Genomic DNA, 17,967 nt, shown 5'->3' on the forward strand with positions numbered 1-17,967 from the left:
CTCTTTCCACCCGAGCCCTAGGTTTTTCCGTCGCCGAGTCCTCCCTCTCCTCTCTCACGCGATGTCGACACTGCCGAGCTCTCCCTTCCTTCGCAAAGCCGTCATCGCCTTGGCTTGAGAACAGATCGACAACGCCGTTGATCGAGGGAGTGCGTAGGTTCCCTGTGCTCTGATTTCCCCTGGATCGTCGCCGGCGTCTGAGGTATAGTCGTGCCCTAATTTTTGTTCTGGTGCCGTGGGATCAAGCTAGAGCCATCTGATCGCCGGCGTGAGGTTGCCTTAGGGCTTCGAAGGTAAGCAACCAGTCCTAATTTTTACATTTACAACTGTTGCATTGATCAATCTGTTCTTATTATTGCTAGTTTTTTCAACTCCTTTGTTCATATTATCATTGATTTTCAATGATTTCCATCAGCATAGTGATGACCATCTCAACTATTTGGAGTTGATCATATGACCCTTATCCCTCTATTGCCCTCTAAGCCAAGTAATTTCCAAATTAATGACTGAAGTTTTCTTTTATCTTCAACCGCAATGAATTACTTTTACTCTAATCAATTAAAATCCCCAAACTACACTATAAAATTTATTGTCTCCTTTAAACAAGTATATATTATACTTGACCTATTTAACATCTTAATGGCAATAACAAAATAACAATGCCACAAATAACATAACCATTCATGAAATGAGTCAAGTCTATGAGCAAGTGGGAACCACCAAACAACCAAACAGTAAATACATATTGTTAGATTAATATCCCCAAATCTCTAAAATACCTCCAAAAATTAACGAGTTACATATGTATCTCTGTGATATTTACCATGTGTGTGAAGCTAAATGTAAACTAGTTGGCGTTGCAGTTCTATGATGGCAATTGTTACCTGCTTGATTGGATTGCAATTCGGGCACGTCATCATACACTTTAAGGTAAGGTACAGGAACTTGGATCTTTAATTTGCCACTAGTGTTGTTTGCATACGCCACACTGTTGAGGAAACTACAGGATCACAAGGAGAGGATTGTGCAGTGGATGATTGCTTCCTTTCTATTAGCATTAGCTTTTTCATTAGACTTCTACGGTACCCACGACATTGTCTTTCTTCCTATTGTGTCGATTTGATTTTTTTATTGCTCAAATATTCCCAACCAATTGGAGTTGGTAATCCTTAGTGTAGGCATGCATATGAACAAGGCTTTATACACACCAAGTTATACCTACATCACTGCTGGGACTGCTGGGGTCATGTTCACTGGGGTTTATGTGCTGGTTGACATCTATGGCTACAGGAAGCCAACCTTGGTCATGGAATGGCTAGGGATGCATGCATTGATGGTCTACAGTCTATTAGGTTGCAACATCTTCCCTTTATTTGCCCAAGGATTCTACTTGAGGGAGCCTGAGAACAATATAGTAAGTAAATAAAACCCAACCATTAAACCCTTCCATTGCTATAGATTGTGCTGACCTTTTGTTTTCACTTGGTATATGCACAGTTGAAGGTCATTGGCATTTCCTAAACATCATTTATCTCGTTCACCGCATCATCCTTACCTGGAAAGAATTTCAATCAATGGTAAGAGATGTCAAAGGATCTAATGAATGAGGAAAAGGAGAAGGCTTGAAATTATATCAGTATACTTTATCTAAGTGATTGTTTGAACAGTTTTATAGCATGCATCTTGACAATTAATATAATTTTGAAGATCACTATCAAGGAAGAATGTTCAAAGGAAAGTAAAGGCTAAGGAGAAGAAACCATATACTCCTTTCCCTCCTCAGCTACCAAGCAAGGTGAAGTTATTGTTGCAATCTATGAACATTAAATCTCATATTAGACCTTCACACTTATAGATCATTAGTCCTTTTATTTTCCTTTACTAGTTTGAGAAAAAAGAATTTACTTTTTGTTGTATTGCAATATCTGCAGTGCTGCCTCTTAATCGACATCTAAGTAGAAAATCTCACTCATTTCCTTCCTCATTTTCTTAATTAAAAATATTTATAGTCTACCTTTAATGTAATCACCCATGCATATTCTATGCTTGCAGTTAATGTATTTGTTCTTTGGTCTTATTTCTAAAGTCCATTTCTTCCTCTTAGGAACATCATGTGTTGACAAGTAATGACCCTATTAATATTTCAGTTTCTGTACATGGTGATCTAGAAAAGCTTACACTTCTTACTTCTCTAAATCTAGAATTAAATCGTAAGTTAGATTAAATTATAGTTACTTTATCATTTCTTAGTTTTTTTTCTAACTTATATTTGCAATATTTGCATCTCGATTCATTCAATTATGTTCACTTTGTATTCAACATGAAGCTAAAAGGTGTTTTGTACATATTAAAGACTCTTTGGTGGTTTTTTTAGTTTCAATCTACTGTTCTTTTTAGCATCTTTATCCTGCTATAATGTTATTCTTTAAGATATGTTGCATTGATTTCTAAAAGTTGCATGACATCTCTCTACTCTGCCTTCAAAACTAACGATTTATGTTGTTTCAGATAATTACTGTAGCCATTCCTACTATTGTTTAAAGAGGTTACCATTTATGTTACATAGATGACGCTTTTTGCACTTCTGTTAGATGACTATATCAAATGGTTTTTATGGTTATGTAACATTTATGCAGTGCAATTAGAATCACGCATACTGTTTAGTTTCTAATTTTTAATATATATCTTTATTCGAATAGGTGTCCTCAAGAGTATTGGGAAGAATGCCGGCAAGTTAAAAAAATGAAGAGACTTTAACAAATTAAGGAGCACTAGGAGCTGCAATCCATCCTCTTCACCGACATCTAAGTAGAAAATCTCGTGTTATATTGTTCTACCTTTGTTTTTGTCACGCCCCAGAGGAGTCCCTGTCCGAGAAAATTTCGGCAGCATCTCCCCTGTACGGTGGACAATCTGAAACTTTTCTACATCTCACAAATACCTCAGCCACAGGCGGCTGGAATAATAACAATAAAATAAAACATCACCACGCAGTTATATATAAGTATTCAGCCTCTGGCTGTCACAACCACGTAGTTAATAATAGTAATCACAAACAATAGTACTCTGACTCGAAATCCACCCTACTCAACTACACTCGTAAAACTCAAATCCGACGAACTCACCTCTTCTGCCTTCCAGGCAGACATGTAGTAGAATAAAATCCAAATCATATCACAAGTCCATCAAACGAAAGGATTCCATACAATATCCATATGTAAAGTCCAAAACAAAACTAAAACAAAGTCTGATAGCGAAAAACTAAAATAAAACAACAACTCAAAAACCAGCAGAGGAGTAGCACTACGTGCTGTGGGGACCAGCGACTGGAACTCCCTCCTGACAGCATCAACCTGAAAATAACAACAATGGAGGCGGGGTGAGTCCAACACTCAGCAGGTACAATTGATATGCAAAGTAAAGAAATAACACCTAGCACTAATCATGCGTACAGTCTCCTGATAAAAATAAGGGTAAATGCAACCGAAGAAGACAGGAGAGAATCTGTACTAACCAGGACCCGGTATAAGGACAAACAGTCCGAAAGGTATAGAAGACCTGTATGCATGTCAAACATAGGTATCTAAAAAATGTGCAGCATATAAATGCAACAAACACAAACACAAACAATAAATGCATCATGTATATGATGCCAATGTCATGGTCACCCCTGACGCCAGTCAGCCAACTCACAACATAAGTGGAACCAAGTGGGTAGGGCTGTGACGACCGTGCACTCAGCAACACTACTCCTGATGAGTGATCGAGTAGACGGGATGCTGTCGAAGTACATACATACTCCTACCCCAAATCATAAATGGGGGAGCGCAATGCTCTCATCTCCCGGTACGCGATGACGGGGAAGAATTTCTAACGTGCTACACGTTGCGTCACACTACCCCTGAGCGGATCAACGGAGCACCGGAAGAGTCAAACTGACGTGCTACCACGCTGTATCTCGCTACCCATGAGCGTCACAACGGAGCACCGAACAGTGATGAAACTGGCAATGTACTCGACAATAATGGAGCAATCTATCGCACAGCATGCGATCATGCAAATGGTGCATGTCACTAAGCATGGTAATATACTAAACCAACCTCTGGACATATAATAATGGGCACCATAATGAATAGGTCATATCAAGACATACTGATTAATAAGGCATCAGACCTAGGTCCTGAACATGTGAAACATGGTTATATCACTACCCATGAGCATGATAGATCGGTACAAGATCAATACGAAATGAAATCAAACAATCAATCAAACAGGTAACATGTGTTGGGCAGTGATTAACCGAAACAAATAGGAAACACAATTAATGCAACATATTATTTTCATTACTAAGCATATCAAAGACAATAAGTCAAAAGTACCCGCCTCCGAAAATAGAAAGGTCCAATCCGGTACGAACACGACGTCGAGATACCGTCTCGCGTCAAAGTCCTGTGTTATCGAACAGATAATGTATTTAGCTATATAGCTAAATAAAAATCTCCAAACTTATTTAATAACCTTATCCTTCCTAAAAAATGGAATTGATCACATATAATGAAACAAGAAATGGATTAAATTCAATACCAATCCAATTCTATACATAAATCTAATTCATCATGTATCAAAATTTATGTGATACCTCAATTCACAGCCCCTCTTGATGCTGGAACAAGGGAAACTGTTCACTGGAGTGCGGCCAGAACCAAACGAAGTAATTAGTTGCTGGAAATCCTCCACATTGACAGGATTGCAATAAAAACCCACAGCAACTATTAAATACCCTATACAACAAATTAGGGCAGCACCCATACCTCCGAAATCTGAGCCCCAAAATCAACACGTATCAAATCCATACACTTACCTCAATTCACAACCGAACAAGATGCCGGAACTAAGTGGATGTTGCGGGTGGAAAATGAGATTTCTGCCAACACCATAAAATCCACAGAACCACCTGAATCACGTAGAATCTGCGAAAAAGATGAAACCACAATGATTACCCCTCAACAGCACAAACATCACAATTGTATTAAAATCCCCAAATCTGCCTTACCTGAATCAGAGCCCTCGTTTCCTCTCTGCAGGCAACTGATGGACGAAAAGGATCGGGCTGTGGAAAGATCTAGGGCACGGTGAAGATAGAGAAGAGGTGGTCGAAGCCTAGGCCACGACTTACGCTTGTCTCCCGGCGAGCTTCTGTTGACCGCGACCAAGAGAGGGAGAAGGCAAGTGGCGCTTGGTGGCTGGCACAGAGGAAGTGGAGATGGGTTGGCGGCGGTGCTAGGTCCAAAGAGGGCAGCGGCATCGGCACTGTGTTGGCGGCGCAAGAGGGCACAGCGGCGATGGGGGAAACAGGTGTGATGAGCGGTGCACAGAAGAGTCGACCGGAGAACAAGGTCTGAGGTGCGACACCGGCGGTGCTAGGGCATAGGAAGAGAGGCGCTGTTCCGTGCATCGCCGGCGGCTAGGGCACGAAGGAAGTCACTCGGCTGCAGAGAGGAAGAAAGGAAGTGCCGACTTCCCTTGGTCCGGGCTTATGCACGCGTGGGAGAGGCGGTTGGTGCTCCGGCGGTTAGGGCTTGGAGGCGTCGGCGTGTGAAGGAGGAGTCAGGCACAAGAGGTTCGGCGTCGGGTGTGCGCGGGAAAGAAGCGGAGGAAATAAAGAAAAAGAGAAAACAAAATAAAAAGAAAAAGGAATTTAAGAAATAAACATTTCCTCGCTTAAATGGGGTAGCCCAAACAGGCTTTCCCGGAACCTCGTTTTATCCCCGTAAACTCGTCCATACGAGCTCCGAAAAATTCCCGAAAAATTTCCAAAAATTCCGAAAAAATTCCCTTATTCATATTCGCCTATTTCCGGTATTTTACATTCTCCCACACTTATAAAAATTTGGTCCCCAAATTTCGTTATCTACCATCAGCAAGTACTAACAACAGATATAAAGTATAAATGCTGAACGGTAAACTAAATCACATATCTCAAGTGAAAAGATGGGGATATCGAGCTCGGATAGTGTCCTCGAGCTCCCAAGTAGCCTCCTCGTCCGAATGATGCTGCCATCCGACTTTAACCAGCCGGATAGTCTTGTTCCGCAACTGACGCTCTTTCCGGTCGAGAATCCGTACCGGAACCTCCTCATAGGTAATGTCAGGCTGAACTGGAACTAGAATATCTGCCAGCACATGTGTCGGATCGGGCACGTATCTCCTCAGCATCGATACGTGAAATACATCGTGAACGCCTGATAGGGACGGTGGTAGTGCCAATCGGTAAGCTACCGCTTCGATCCTCTCCAAGATCTCGAAAGGGCCAATGTACCGCGGAGCCAACTTACCTCTGAGGCCAAATCTCTTCACCCCTTTCGTGGGTGAAACTCGCAGAAATACATGGTCACCAACAGAGAACTCTAGTGGTCTGCGTCTCCGATCAGCGTAACTCTTCTGGCGATCCTGCGCCTCTGACATCCTCCGTCTAATAGTACGGACCAACTCTACATCCTGCTAAACTCTATGAGGTCCCAACAACTGGGCCTCTCCAACCTCATCCCAGAGGATGGGTGTCCGACAAGGTCTACCATACAATGCCTCAAACGGTGCCATCTGGATAGCCGAATGAAAGCTGTTGTTATAGGTAAACTCTACCAACGGCAGATGGTCCTCCCAACTGCCTCCGAAATCCATAACACACGACCTCAGCAGGTCCTCTAACGTCTGAATGGTCTGCTCTGACTGTCCATCTGTCTGTGGATGGAAAGTTGTACTGAAACGGAGCTGTGTACCCAAGGCCTGCAGCAGACTCTGCCAGAACCGAGACGTAAACCGTGGATCTCTATCTGAAATGATACTCAATGGAACACCATGTAGTCTGATGATCTCCCGGCAATACAGATCTGCCAATCGATCCAGGGAATCAGTCCTTCGAATCGCTAAGAAGTGCGCGGATTTGGTTAATTACCCAAATCGCGTCATGGCCTCGTCGTGTCCTCGGCAACCCTACCACAAAGTCCATGGTAATGTGATCCCACTTCCACTCAGGAATAGGAATCCGCTGAAGTAACCCTGTAGGTCTCTGGTGCTCAGCCTTCACCTGCTGACAAACAAGACATCTAGCTACGAAATCCGCGATGTCTTTCTTCATACCGTTCCACCAATAGGAACGTCTCAAGTCTCGATACATACGGGTTCCGCCTGGATGAATCGTAAATCGAGAACGGTGTGCCTCCTGAAGTAGCTCCTGTAAGACCGGATGAGACTGAGGTACGCATAATCTGCCTCGGAAGAATATAATACCCTCCTCGTCTCGTGTAAACTCGGTCTGCTGCCCGGAAGCTATCTAACCGCAAATGCTGATCATCGGCCTATGCCTCTCGGATCCTCATCCCGATCGACGATTGAGCAACCATGGTAACAAGAATACCTTGCTCGTCGATCCCTGCTCCTCAAGATCTAACTCAGAAACTCTGAACCAAGTCTGTAACTGAAACTCGGTGGCAAGCCAAAGTCCCTCTGGACTTCCTGCTGAGTGCATCGGCAACCACATTAGCTTTCCCCGGGTGGTAGCTAATGGTACAATCGTAATCCTTCAGGAACTCCATCCATCTCCTCTGTCGGAGATTAAGCTCCTTCTGAGTAAAAATATATTTGAGACTCTCATGATCAGTGAGAATCTCAAATGTAATGTCGTATAAATGATGTCGCCAAAGCTTCAGAGCAAAAATGATGGCAGCTAACTCCAGATCATGAACTGGGTAGTTCTTCTCATGCTCCTTCAACTGTCGAGAAGCATAGGAGACTACCGTGCTGCATCAGAACAGCGCCCAAACCCTGTAGAGATGCGTTGGTGTAAAGTACAAATCCATCCTCTCCAGAAGGTAAAACCAAAACTGGAGCCGACACTAATCTCCGCTTCAGCTCCTGAAAGCTTGTCTCGCAATCCTCGGACCATGTAAACTTCACGCCTTTCCTGGTAAGACGTGTCAACGGCATAGCAATACGCGAGAATCCCTTGACAAAACGTCGGTAATATCCGGCCAATCCCAGAAAACTGCGGATCTCCTGAACTGACTTCAGCTGCTACCAACCGGTGACAGCCTCGATCTTCTGAGGATCAACTGAAATACCTCTGCTAGAAACCACGTGTCCCAGAAACCCAACTGAGGATAGCCAGAATGCACACTTGCTGAACTTCGCGTACAGCTGATGTCGTCGAAGAATCTCCAAGACTGTGCGAAGATGTTGTGCATGCTCCTCCTCGGAACGAGAGTAGACTAATATGTCATCAATGAAAACGATAACAAATTAATCCAGATACTCCAGAAAGATGCGGTTCATCAAATCTATAAACACCGCTGGAGCATTGGTAAGCCCAAATGGCATTACCAAAAACTCATAATGACCGTATCTGGTACGGAAAGCTGTCTTCTGGACATCAGAATCTCTGACTCTCAACTGATGATATCCGGATCGCAGATCAATCTTAGAATACACTGATGTACCTCTAAGCTGATCAAACAAATCCTCGATCCGTGGTAATGGATATTTATTTCTGATGGTCACTGTATTCAGCTGCCTGTAGTCAATACACAACCTCATAGTACCATCCTTTTTCTTGACAAACAGAACTGGAGAACCCCATGGTGAAACACTAGGGCGAATAAATCCCCTGTCTAAAAGCTCCTGGAGTTGAACCTTCAGCTCGTTCAACTCTTTTGGTGCCATACGATACGGAGCTTTCGATGTCGGCGCGGTTCCCGGAATCAGCTCAATAGCGAACTCCACTTGCCTTCTGGGAGGCAAACCTGGCAGCTCCTCTGGAAATACATCTGGGTACTCCCGGACTACAGGAACGTCGGAGAGCTGCGAACTACTACTATCCTCAGTACTGATCAACGACAACAGAAAACCATGACAAACGTGAGACAACAGCTTCTGCGCCTGAATCGCCGAAATAATCGAGATGCCGTCATCACTGATGCCAGTGAAACTCCACGAGGGTTGGTTCGGAGGCTGGAAGGTGACCACCCTCGTCTGGCAATCAACGGTAGCATGATAAACTGATAGCCAATCCATGCCAAGAATAATATCAAACTCGACCATCTCCAATACGAGAAGATCTACCGTAAGTATCATGTTGCCAAAGTCTAATGGGCAACCTCTGATCTCCTGGGTGACATCTAAAGTATCACCGGACGGTAGAGAGACAGTCAATCGCTGGGGTCTGCAAGTGGGTAATCTACCAATCTCCCGCATAAATGTACGAGATATAAAAGAGTGCGAGCTACCAGTATCAATCAATATATCAGCGGTAAATGCATAAATGGAAATCATACCGCGGAAAACGGATCCGTCGGCTCGCTGCGCATCCTCCCTGGTAATCGCATGAACTCGTCCAGTCTCTGGCGGAGGAGGAGGAGGTAATGTATTGCCGCCGCGTGCGCCATCGAGGCGCCCGGACTATGTGCGATAAGATGAGAGGATGGGGATCGTCAGGTGGGGACCGAGTCTGCACGCCCGAGTCGGATAATAAGGTCCGGAACAAAACTGGGTGCTACGGAAGCACCGGAGTACTCTGTCCAAGCATGCCAAATCTGCCGCCGAGAGCTGCTCCCGCTGTGAGGGTGTGAATCTCCGCCCTCCTCGTCGAGACACTGACTGACTAGACTGTCCCCTCTGCTCTGACCCTCCGGAAGCCGTGTGCTGAGCCTTCAGCTGACAATCTCGGCTCTGGTGCCCAGGCAGTTTGCAATAAAAGCAAACTGACTGTTCCAGAGTGCAGGCTGAAGTGATGTGGTCTCTGGAACCACATCGGAAACACTGTATATCGCTGGTGGACTGTTTCCGATCCTGCCGAGGAGACCGGAAACGTCCTGAGGAAGACTGTCCTGACTTCTGAGGCCTACGAGAAACCCTAGAAGAACTCTGACCTGATCGTCTGCGACTACTCTGATGCTGTCCTGTCGCCTGAGTCTGCTGGACCTGCTCTGATGTCTGACCCGTATGCTTTCTTTTCCTGTCCGGATATGCTGTCTGCCGAGCTAACTCTATCATCAAAGCTCGATTCAATGCATCAGAGTAAGATGTAATCCCTAATCCGGCAAGCTGTACATGCAGATAACCATCCAATCCCTGTATAAACTGCATCATGCGAGTTCTGTCCTCCGCAACTAACTCTGGACAAAACTGAGCCAACCGGAGGAATTCAGTATTATACTCGGTCACTGAGCGATTATTCTGCCTCAGACTCATAAAATCCTGTCGGCGAGCCATCTGATAGGACAGTGGAAAGAAACGGCTCTCAAAAGCCTCTCTGAACCTGGTCCATGTGACGTTGCGCTCACTAATAATAGAACGCTGAGTAACCCACCAGGCATTAGCTTCATCCCGTAAATGGTAAGCAGCCAGCTCTGCTTTCTCCCACTCGGAGCAAGCCATATAGAAGAAAGTCTGCTCCATAGTCTCTATCCATGACAGAGCCATACTCGGATCGAGATCTCCACGGAAAAGAGTGAAACGAGTCTTCATCGACTCAGCCAGTGCTGGAATCCTAGCTCGTGCAGCGACAATATCAGTGAGCTGTGTCGGGACGGCTGCAGGAGCTTGCGGAAACACTGGAGCTGATACTACAGGTGGTACCGCGGAATAAACCGGAGGAGGAACTCCCGGTGCTGCTGTATATATCGGAGCATAAGCCGTCGGTGGTACTGCCTGGGGAACAAAAGTGGTGGCAGCTGGAGGTATGGTAGGAAAAGGTACCGGATACGGAGCAGCTGCTGCTACTGTAGGCACTGGGGGTACAGGTGCCACTGGTGTAGGGTACACTGTAGACCCAAGTGGCGGTGGTACTGAATACGCCGTAGGCTGCGCTGAAGCAGATGTCGGGTACGCCAATGGTACCCCTGATGGTACTGTAAACAGTGTAGGTGTGGATACCGTCGGTGTGGCCATAGTAGGTATCTCTACAGGAGCTATCGGGATTTGAGAGCCCGACGCTCCCGCCGCATCCTGAGTCTGTCCCTGACTGACAAGCTCATCAACAGTGGGCATCTCTGGCATATCCAGAGATCCCGTGGTCCTCCCACGTGGTCGTCCAGCACCACGTCTCGTAGCAATACGAGTAGATCGTCTCATATCTGTTAAATTAAATTACAGATATCAATACCAATATAACAAACATAAAATAACAACATACCTATTTACCGTCTGGAGATGTTCCGTCGCTGTCCAGTCCCCAATTTGACCTCAAAATTCCGTACGAGAATATCGCCGGAAATCCAAATAAATCCGAAACGGAAATCCGAAACATAACCATATCGAAATCCGAAAATGCCCAGTTTGACTCGCAAACCTGGCTAACCCAAATATCCAGAATACTAACATCAGGTATCCGATAAATCTCCAAAAACCAAAAGCAGGTATCCAAAACCTGCTCTGATACCAATAAATTGGTATCAGATAAATCCCAAAAATCCAAAATACGAAACAGAAGATCGTAAAACCTGGCTCTGATACCACTAAATTGTCACGCCCCAGAGGAGTCCCTGTCCGAGAAAATTTCGGCAGCATCTCCCCTGTACGGTGGACAATCTGAAACTTTTCTACATCTCACAAATACCTCAGCCACAGGCGGCTGGAATAATAACAATAAAATAAAACATCACCACGCAGTTATATATAAGTATTCAACCTCTGGCTGTCACAACCACGCAGTTAATAATAGTAATCACAAACAATAGTACTCTAACTCGAAATCCACCCTACTCAACTACACTCGTAAAACTCAAATCCGACGAACTCACCTCTTCTGCCTTCCAGGCAGACATGTAGTAGAATAAAATCCAAATCATATCACAAGTCCATCAAACGAAAGGATTCCATACAATATCCATATGTAAAGTCCAAAACAAAACTAAAACAAAGTCTGATAGAGAAAAACTAAAATAAAACAACAACTCAAAAACCAGCAGAGGAGTAGCACTACGTACTGTGGGGACCAGCGACTGGAACTCCCTCTTGACAGCATCAACCTGAAAATAACAACAATGGAGGCGGGGTGAGTCCAACACTCAGCAGGTATAATTGATATGCAAAGTAAAGAAATAACACCTAGCACTAATCATGCGTACAGTCTCCTGATAAAAATAAAGGTAAATGCAACCGAAGAAGACAGGAGAGAATCTGTACTAACCAGGACCCGGTATAAGGACAAACAGTCCGAAAGGTATAGAAGACATGTATGCATGTCAAACATAGGTATCCAAACAATGTGCAGCATATAAATGCAACATACACAAACACAAACAATAAATGCATCATGTATATGATGCCAATGTCATGGTCACCCCTGACGCCAGTCAGCCAACTCACAACATAAGTGGAACCAAGTGGGTAGGGCTGTGACGACCGTGCACTCAGCAACACTACTCCTGATGAGTGATCGAGTGGACGGGATGCTGTCGGAGTACATACATACTCCTATCCCAAATCATAAATGGGGGAGCGCAATGCTCTCATCTCCCGGTACATGATGACTCTAACGTGCTACACGCTGCGTCACACTACCCCTGAGCGGATCAACGGAGCACCGGAAGAGTGAAACTGACGTGCTACCACGCTGTATCTCGCTACCCATGAGCGTCACAACGGAGCACCGAAAAGTGATGAAACTGGCAATGTGCTCGACAATAATGGAGCAATCTATCGCACAGCATGCGATCATGCAAATAGTGCATGTCACTAAGCATGGTAATATACTAAACCAACCTCTGGACATATAATAATGGGCACCATAATGAATAGGTCATATCAAGACATACTGATCAATAAGGCATCAAACCTAGGTCCTGAACATGTGAAACATGGTTATATCACTACCCATGAGCATGATAGATCGGTACAAGATCAATACGAAATGAAATCAAACAATCAATCAAACAGGTAACATGTGTTGGGCAGTGATTAACCGAAACAAATAGGAAACACAATTAATGCAACATATTATTTTCATTACTAAGCATATCAAAGACAATAAGTCAAAAGTATTCGCCTCCGAAAATAGAAAGGTCCAATCCGGTACGAACACGACGTCGAGATACCGTCTCGCGTCAAAGTCCTGTGTTATCGAACAGATAATGTATTTAGCTATATAGCTAAATAAAAATCTCCAAACTTATTTAATAACCTTATCCTTCCTAAAAAATGGAATTGATCACATATAATAAAACAAGAAATGGATTAAATTCAATACCAATCCAATTCTATACATAAATCTAATTCATCATGTATCAAAATTTATGCGATACCTCAATTCACAGCCCCTCTTGATGCTGGAACAAGGGAAACTGTTCACTGGAGTGCGGCCAGAACCAAACGAAGTAATTAGTTGCTGGAAATCCTCCACACTGACATGATTGCAATAAAAACCCACAGCAACTATTAAATACCCTATACAACAAATTAGGGCAGCACCCATACCTCCGAAATCTGAGCCCCAAAATCAACACGTATCAAATCCATACACTTACCTCAATTCACAACCGAACAAGATGCCGGAACTAAGTGGATGTTGCGGGTGGAAAATGAGATTTCTGCCAACACCATAAAATCCACAGAACCACCGTTTTCTGTTGGAACCCTTCACCGAAACAGAACCAGATGAGACCACAATTCACCCCTGCACTCCAGCACAAACATCACAATTGTATTAAAATCCCCAAATCTGCCTTTCCTGAATCAGAGCCCTCATTTCCTCTCTGCAGGCAACTGATGGACGAAAAGGATCCAGCTGTGGAAAGATCTAGGGCACGGTGAAGATAGAGAAGAGGTGGTCGGAGCCTAGGCCACGACTTACGCTTGTCTCCCGATGAGCTTCTGTTGACCGCGGCCAAGAGAGGGAGAAGGCAAGTGGCGCTTGGTGGCTGGCACAGAGGAAGTGGAGATGGGTTGGCGGCGGTGCTAGGTCCAAAGAGGGCAGCGGCGTCGGCACTGTGTTGGTGGCGCAAGAGGGCACAGCGGCGATGGGGGAAACAGGTGTGATGAGCGGTGCACAGAAGAGTCGACCGGAGAACAAGGTCTGAGGTGCGACACCCGACGGTGCTAGGGCATAGGAAGAGAGGCGCTGTTCCGTGCGTCGCCGGCGGCTAGGGCACGAAGGAAGTCACTCGGCTGCGGAGAGGAAGAAAGGAAGTGCCGACTTCCCTTGGTCCGGGCTTATGCACGCGTGGGAGAGGCGGTTGGTGCTCCGGCGGTTAGGGCTTGGAGGCGTCGGCGTGCGAAGGAGGAGTCAGGCACACGAGGTTCGGCGTCGAGTGTGCGGGGGAAAGAAGCGGAGGAAATAAAGAAAAAGAGAAAACAAAATAAAAAGAAAAAGGAATTTAAGAAATAAACATTTCCTCGCTTAAATGGGGTAGCCCAAACATGCTTTCCCGGAACCCCGTTTTATCCCCGTAAACTCGTCCATACGAGCTTCGAAAAATTCTCAAAAAATTTCCAAAAATTCTGAAAAAATTCCCTTATTCATATTCGCCTATTTCCGGTATTTTACACTTTTAATAGTGTTATCATTTTGTTGGTTGCTTATGAAATTTTGTTGGTTACTTATGAAATTTCTTCAGAATGTTATAGATATTATTTTTGAATGTTAAAAATTATATATTAAATTTTATTTTGAAATTTAGTATTTTGAATGATTTATAATTTTAGAAAATTGTGTATTAATTTTTTTTATTTTTTATCTAAAAAAGACAACAGTTTTCACCGTTGTCGTAGATAGTTTAAAACTGTTGTTGAAGACCCTGTTATTAAAGGTAGACGCTCAAAGACAACGGTGAAACACTGTTGTCTTTGAAGGAAAAGACAACAGTTTTTCACCGTTGTAAAAATGTTGTCTTTGCTTGCAAAGACAACGGTTAAAAATTGTTGTCTTTGGGCACCCCTTTTAACAGCACGGCCTTTAACAACAGTTCAAAATGGGCTACGACAAACGGTGAAAAACTGTTGTTGTTAGGCTTTTTTCTTGTAGTGAAAATTTAAATCTTTCCTTTTATAGATTTCTACAAAAGATTAAGTGTAAGGTTTGATATCTTTCCTTATTTGTAGTTAAAAGGAATATTTTTGTAAGATATCGTAAAATAAATAATAAATATTATTGGATGAAAAATCTTATTGATTTTTCGAGAATTTTTAGAGATTTTTTGGGATTTAAACGGAGTCTGTATGACCCGTTTTGAAGGGATAAATTCGGGGTACAACGGAGGTCGGTTTGGAATATCCAATTAAAGTGGGATTTGATTGAGAAATCAACTTAGTGTTTAATTACTTAAACCTAAGTATATAATCCCTATTTCTCTTCCTTTCTTTCCCAATTCTGTTTTCCCTTCGCACGTGAGCTTTCTTCCTCCCGAGGCTTTCTCGTGTGATTCCTCTCCGGTCGATCGCCGACAGAGGCTCTTCCCCGACCTTTCTCTTCCTCCTCTCTCTCGGTTCCCACCACATCTCCGCCTTGATGCCAGTGATTCTTGATCACGCCGGTGATGTCCATCCCGATCGTCGTTGCCGAGCCTCCCTCCTCCCTCTCTCTCTCGTACCGCTGTGATCCGTCGATCCTCAAGATGTTGGAGTTATGCCGCCCCTCTTCGGATGCTATTGTTGTTTGACCACCCTCGGTTGAGCCTTCGTATCTCAACGGGCATCGAGCACCCGAGCCCCTATTCGGCCATGCCCTAGCTCCAGATTTCCATTGCCATCGCATAGCTGGCTGCATAGGTTAGTCTTCGGCCAAGAGGGGGGGATAAAGGTGAGCCCTAGCATGGATTGTTCCTCATTTTATATTCGATTATCACATTTCAGATCGTTCTATAGCTGATTGATCTATTGCCTTTCTGTTTCCCCCTTCCGCCTGGCGTCGTTTGCCCTGACGGAGTGAGTTCCTCTTTGTGACTATACCTATTGGCAGAGAGCTTGATCCCACTTCTTTTGCCTGGATGGATTCTCTGGTGGACAAGGAACAACTCCAACAGATCATGGATGAGGTATAGATATCCAATCATTGCTCCTTTGTTGGTTATGATTTTAAATCTGGATTGGGCTGTTTGGTTAGTAGGTGATGGGAGTGGGAGGGGGCAGCAGTAGCTCTAAAGATGGCGGTGAAACACCATCCACTATACCCAGTTTTAGGTGAGTTTTTGAAGATTGATTTAATTCCCACATTGGTTTGTATTAGTAGATGGATTGTAGATTGTGTTTGGAAAGATTGAAGGATTTTTAAGGAGGTTTGAGTAGTGTTTGATAAGTGAGTTTTGGAGTTGACTTATAATGGCTATTGGGTGAACGATTTATGTGAATGGATACATGATCGTTATTGGTATATGTTGGAGTGATTAGGGTTTGTATTGAGTTGGAATTATGGACATGGTGATTGGTTGATGTAGATTGTTATATGATTATTCTTAGGATCATTGGATTGATTGTTGATTGCATTATCAGATGTGGTGGTTTGATTAGTTGTTGATGAGGATGTTTGGTGGTTGTGGACTTATGATGGAGATTTGATTTTTATGATAGGTTATTGTGGGTTGATATCATTATGTGAGTTGGATTTAAGATGTGTGGATTAGTGAGTTTTGGATGAATTAATGGATTATGGATTAAGGAATTAAGTAATCTATTTCGATTAGGGTTTTCCCTAATTAGATTGAAGAGCTTATTTAGCTATTTGCTACCTATGTAATTAGCTAAATATATATCATGTGATCGCAGGACTTGGTTTCGAGGCGAGCGTCTCGACGTGGGATTTATCTTATCACGATCGACAGATTAAAGGCGGGTATTTCTTCCTTGGCCTCTATTTAGATTTTCTTGTACTTAGTGCATGGTTATTATTGGATGAATTAGGCTGCCTTATCTTATATCATGATCGATTGTTGTTTTTCCTGCATGATACTTATGCTTGACCCTTGTGATGATCTATTTAATTCATATACAGTCTCTACTCTTGATATCTACTCTGTTGTGATTACACGTGTAGAGTATGGCTTGTAGGGATTGTCGGGTTGTTGGTATTACCATGCTGATTGGGTGTATGATGTGGACTGTACATAGATGGGTATGTGTTATAGGAGTTATCTTGTTGACCGTACATTTACATGTGGTGTGTACATACGTATTTGTCATGTACTTTTGGAGGAGTTGTGTTAATTGTATGTTTAGAGTATATACACATGTCTGTTGTATTGTTATTGGAGGATACATGTTGATTGTACTTATCTTTTGTGTACATGTGTCTGGTGGGATTATTGGAGATTTTTTATTAATTATACATGTGTAGTGTGTACATATGTTTGGTGGGATACGTGGAGGTATCATGACGATTATACTCATGTTGGAGGTATTTATGAGGTTTGGAGTTATTGCATGGATGATGATTTTATATATATATATCATGTTCATTATTGCATCTGATGACCATTGTCTCCCTTGTGGTGAGAGAGTCGTCAGTTGGTTTGGTTTAGCGCCGCACACTCGGCCACTCATGGGTAGTGGTAGCTGGAGTAGTTGCCGCTCGTCCTGTCGTGCCACCCGGTCACGAGGTTTAGTGAGATCCGGCGTTGTGAGCAGTTAGGGACCCTGATGCTATGTAGCTAGATAGCTACTAGTGGACTGTCCGCCTCGACCACTATATAGTGGGCTGGAGGGTAGTACAATTGTCACGGACCCAAGACTCTCGGCCATACTGGGGTCGTGGTGTCTGGAGAGGTGTCGGGGGTGACCATGGAGCATGCATACGCAGTTATTATTCCTGCATTTGATGCGCGGTGCATCTGCATTTGCATACATGCCTAGTAGATACTAGTTGCATGTGATTGTCGTTGTTGCACTTGATTGAGATATGGTTGTTGCATTTGGTTGCCATGCTGCATACATGTCATTTATTTTACATGTATATGCAGTCGTACTTATATTGCACAGGTGTCA

General features: G+C 43.8%; 2 long non-coding RNA genes across 2 annotated transcripts; both read left to right on the top strand.

Moving 5' to 3' along the window:
- The first annotated feature begins 202 nt into the window (after positions 1-202).
- Positions 203-1,048, top strand: LOC122000081. The gene is made up of 3 exons (XR_006116930.1): positions 203-293; positions 864-930; positions 1,007-1,048. It is a non-coding gene; the product is annotated as an uncharacterized LOC122000081 (long non-coding RNA).
- Positions 1,049-1,233: 185 nt separating this feature from the next.
- Positions 1,234-2,745, top strand: LOC122000083. Its single transcript, XR_006116931.1, has 4 exons — positions 1,234-1,414; positions 1,498-1,577; positions 1,708-1,795; positions 2,700-2,745. It is a non-coding gene; the product is annotated as an uncharacterized LOC122000083 (long non-coding RNA).
- The last annotated feature ends 15,222 nt before the right edge of the window (positions 2,746-17,967 follow it).

This window comes from Zingiber officinale, chromosome 7A, assembly GCF_018446385.1.
Source record: "Zingiber officinale cultivar Zhangliang chromosome 7A, Zo_v1.1, whole genome shotgun sequence".
Lineage (NCBI taxonomy): Eukaryota > Viridiplantae > Streptophyta > Magnoliopsida > Zingiberales > Zingiberaceae > Zingiber > Zingiber officinale.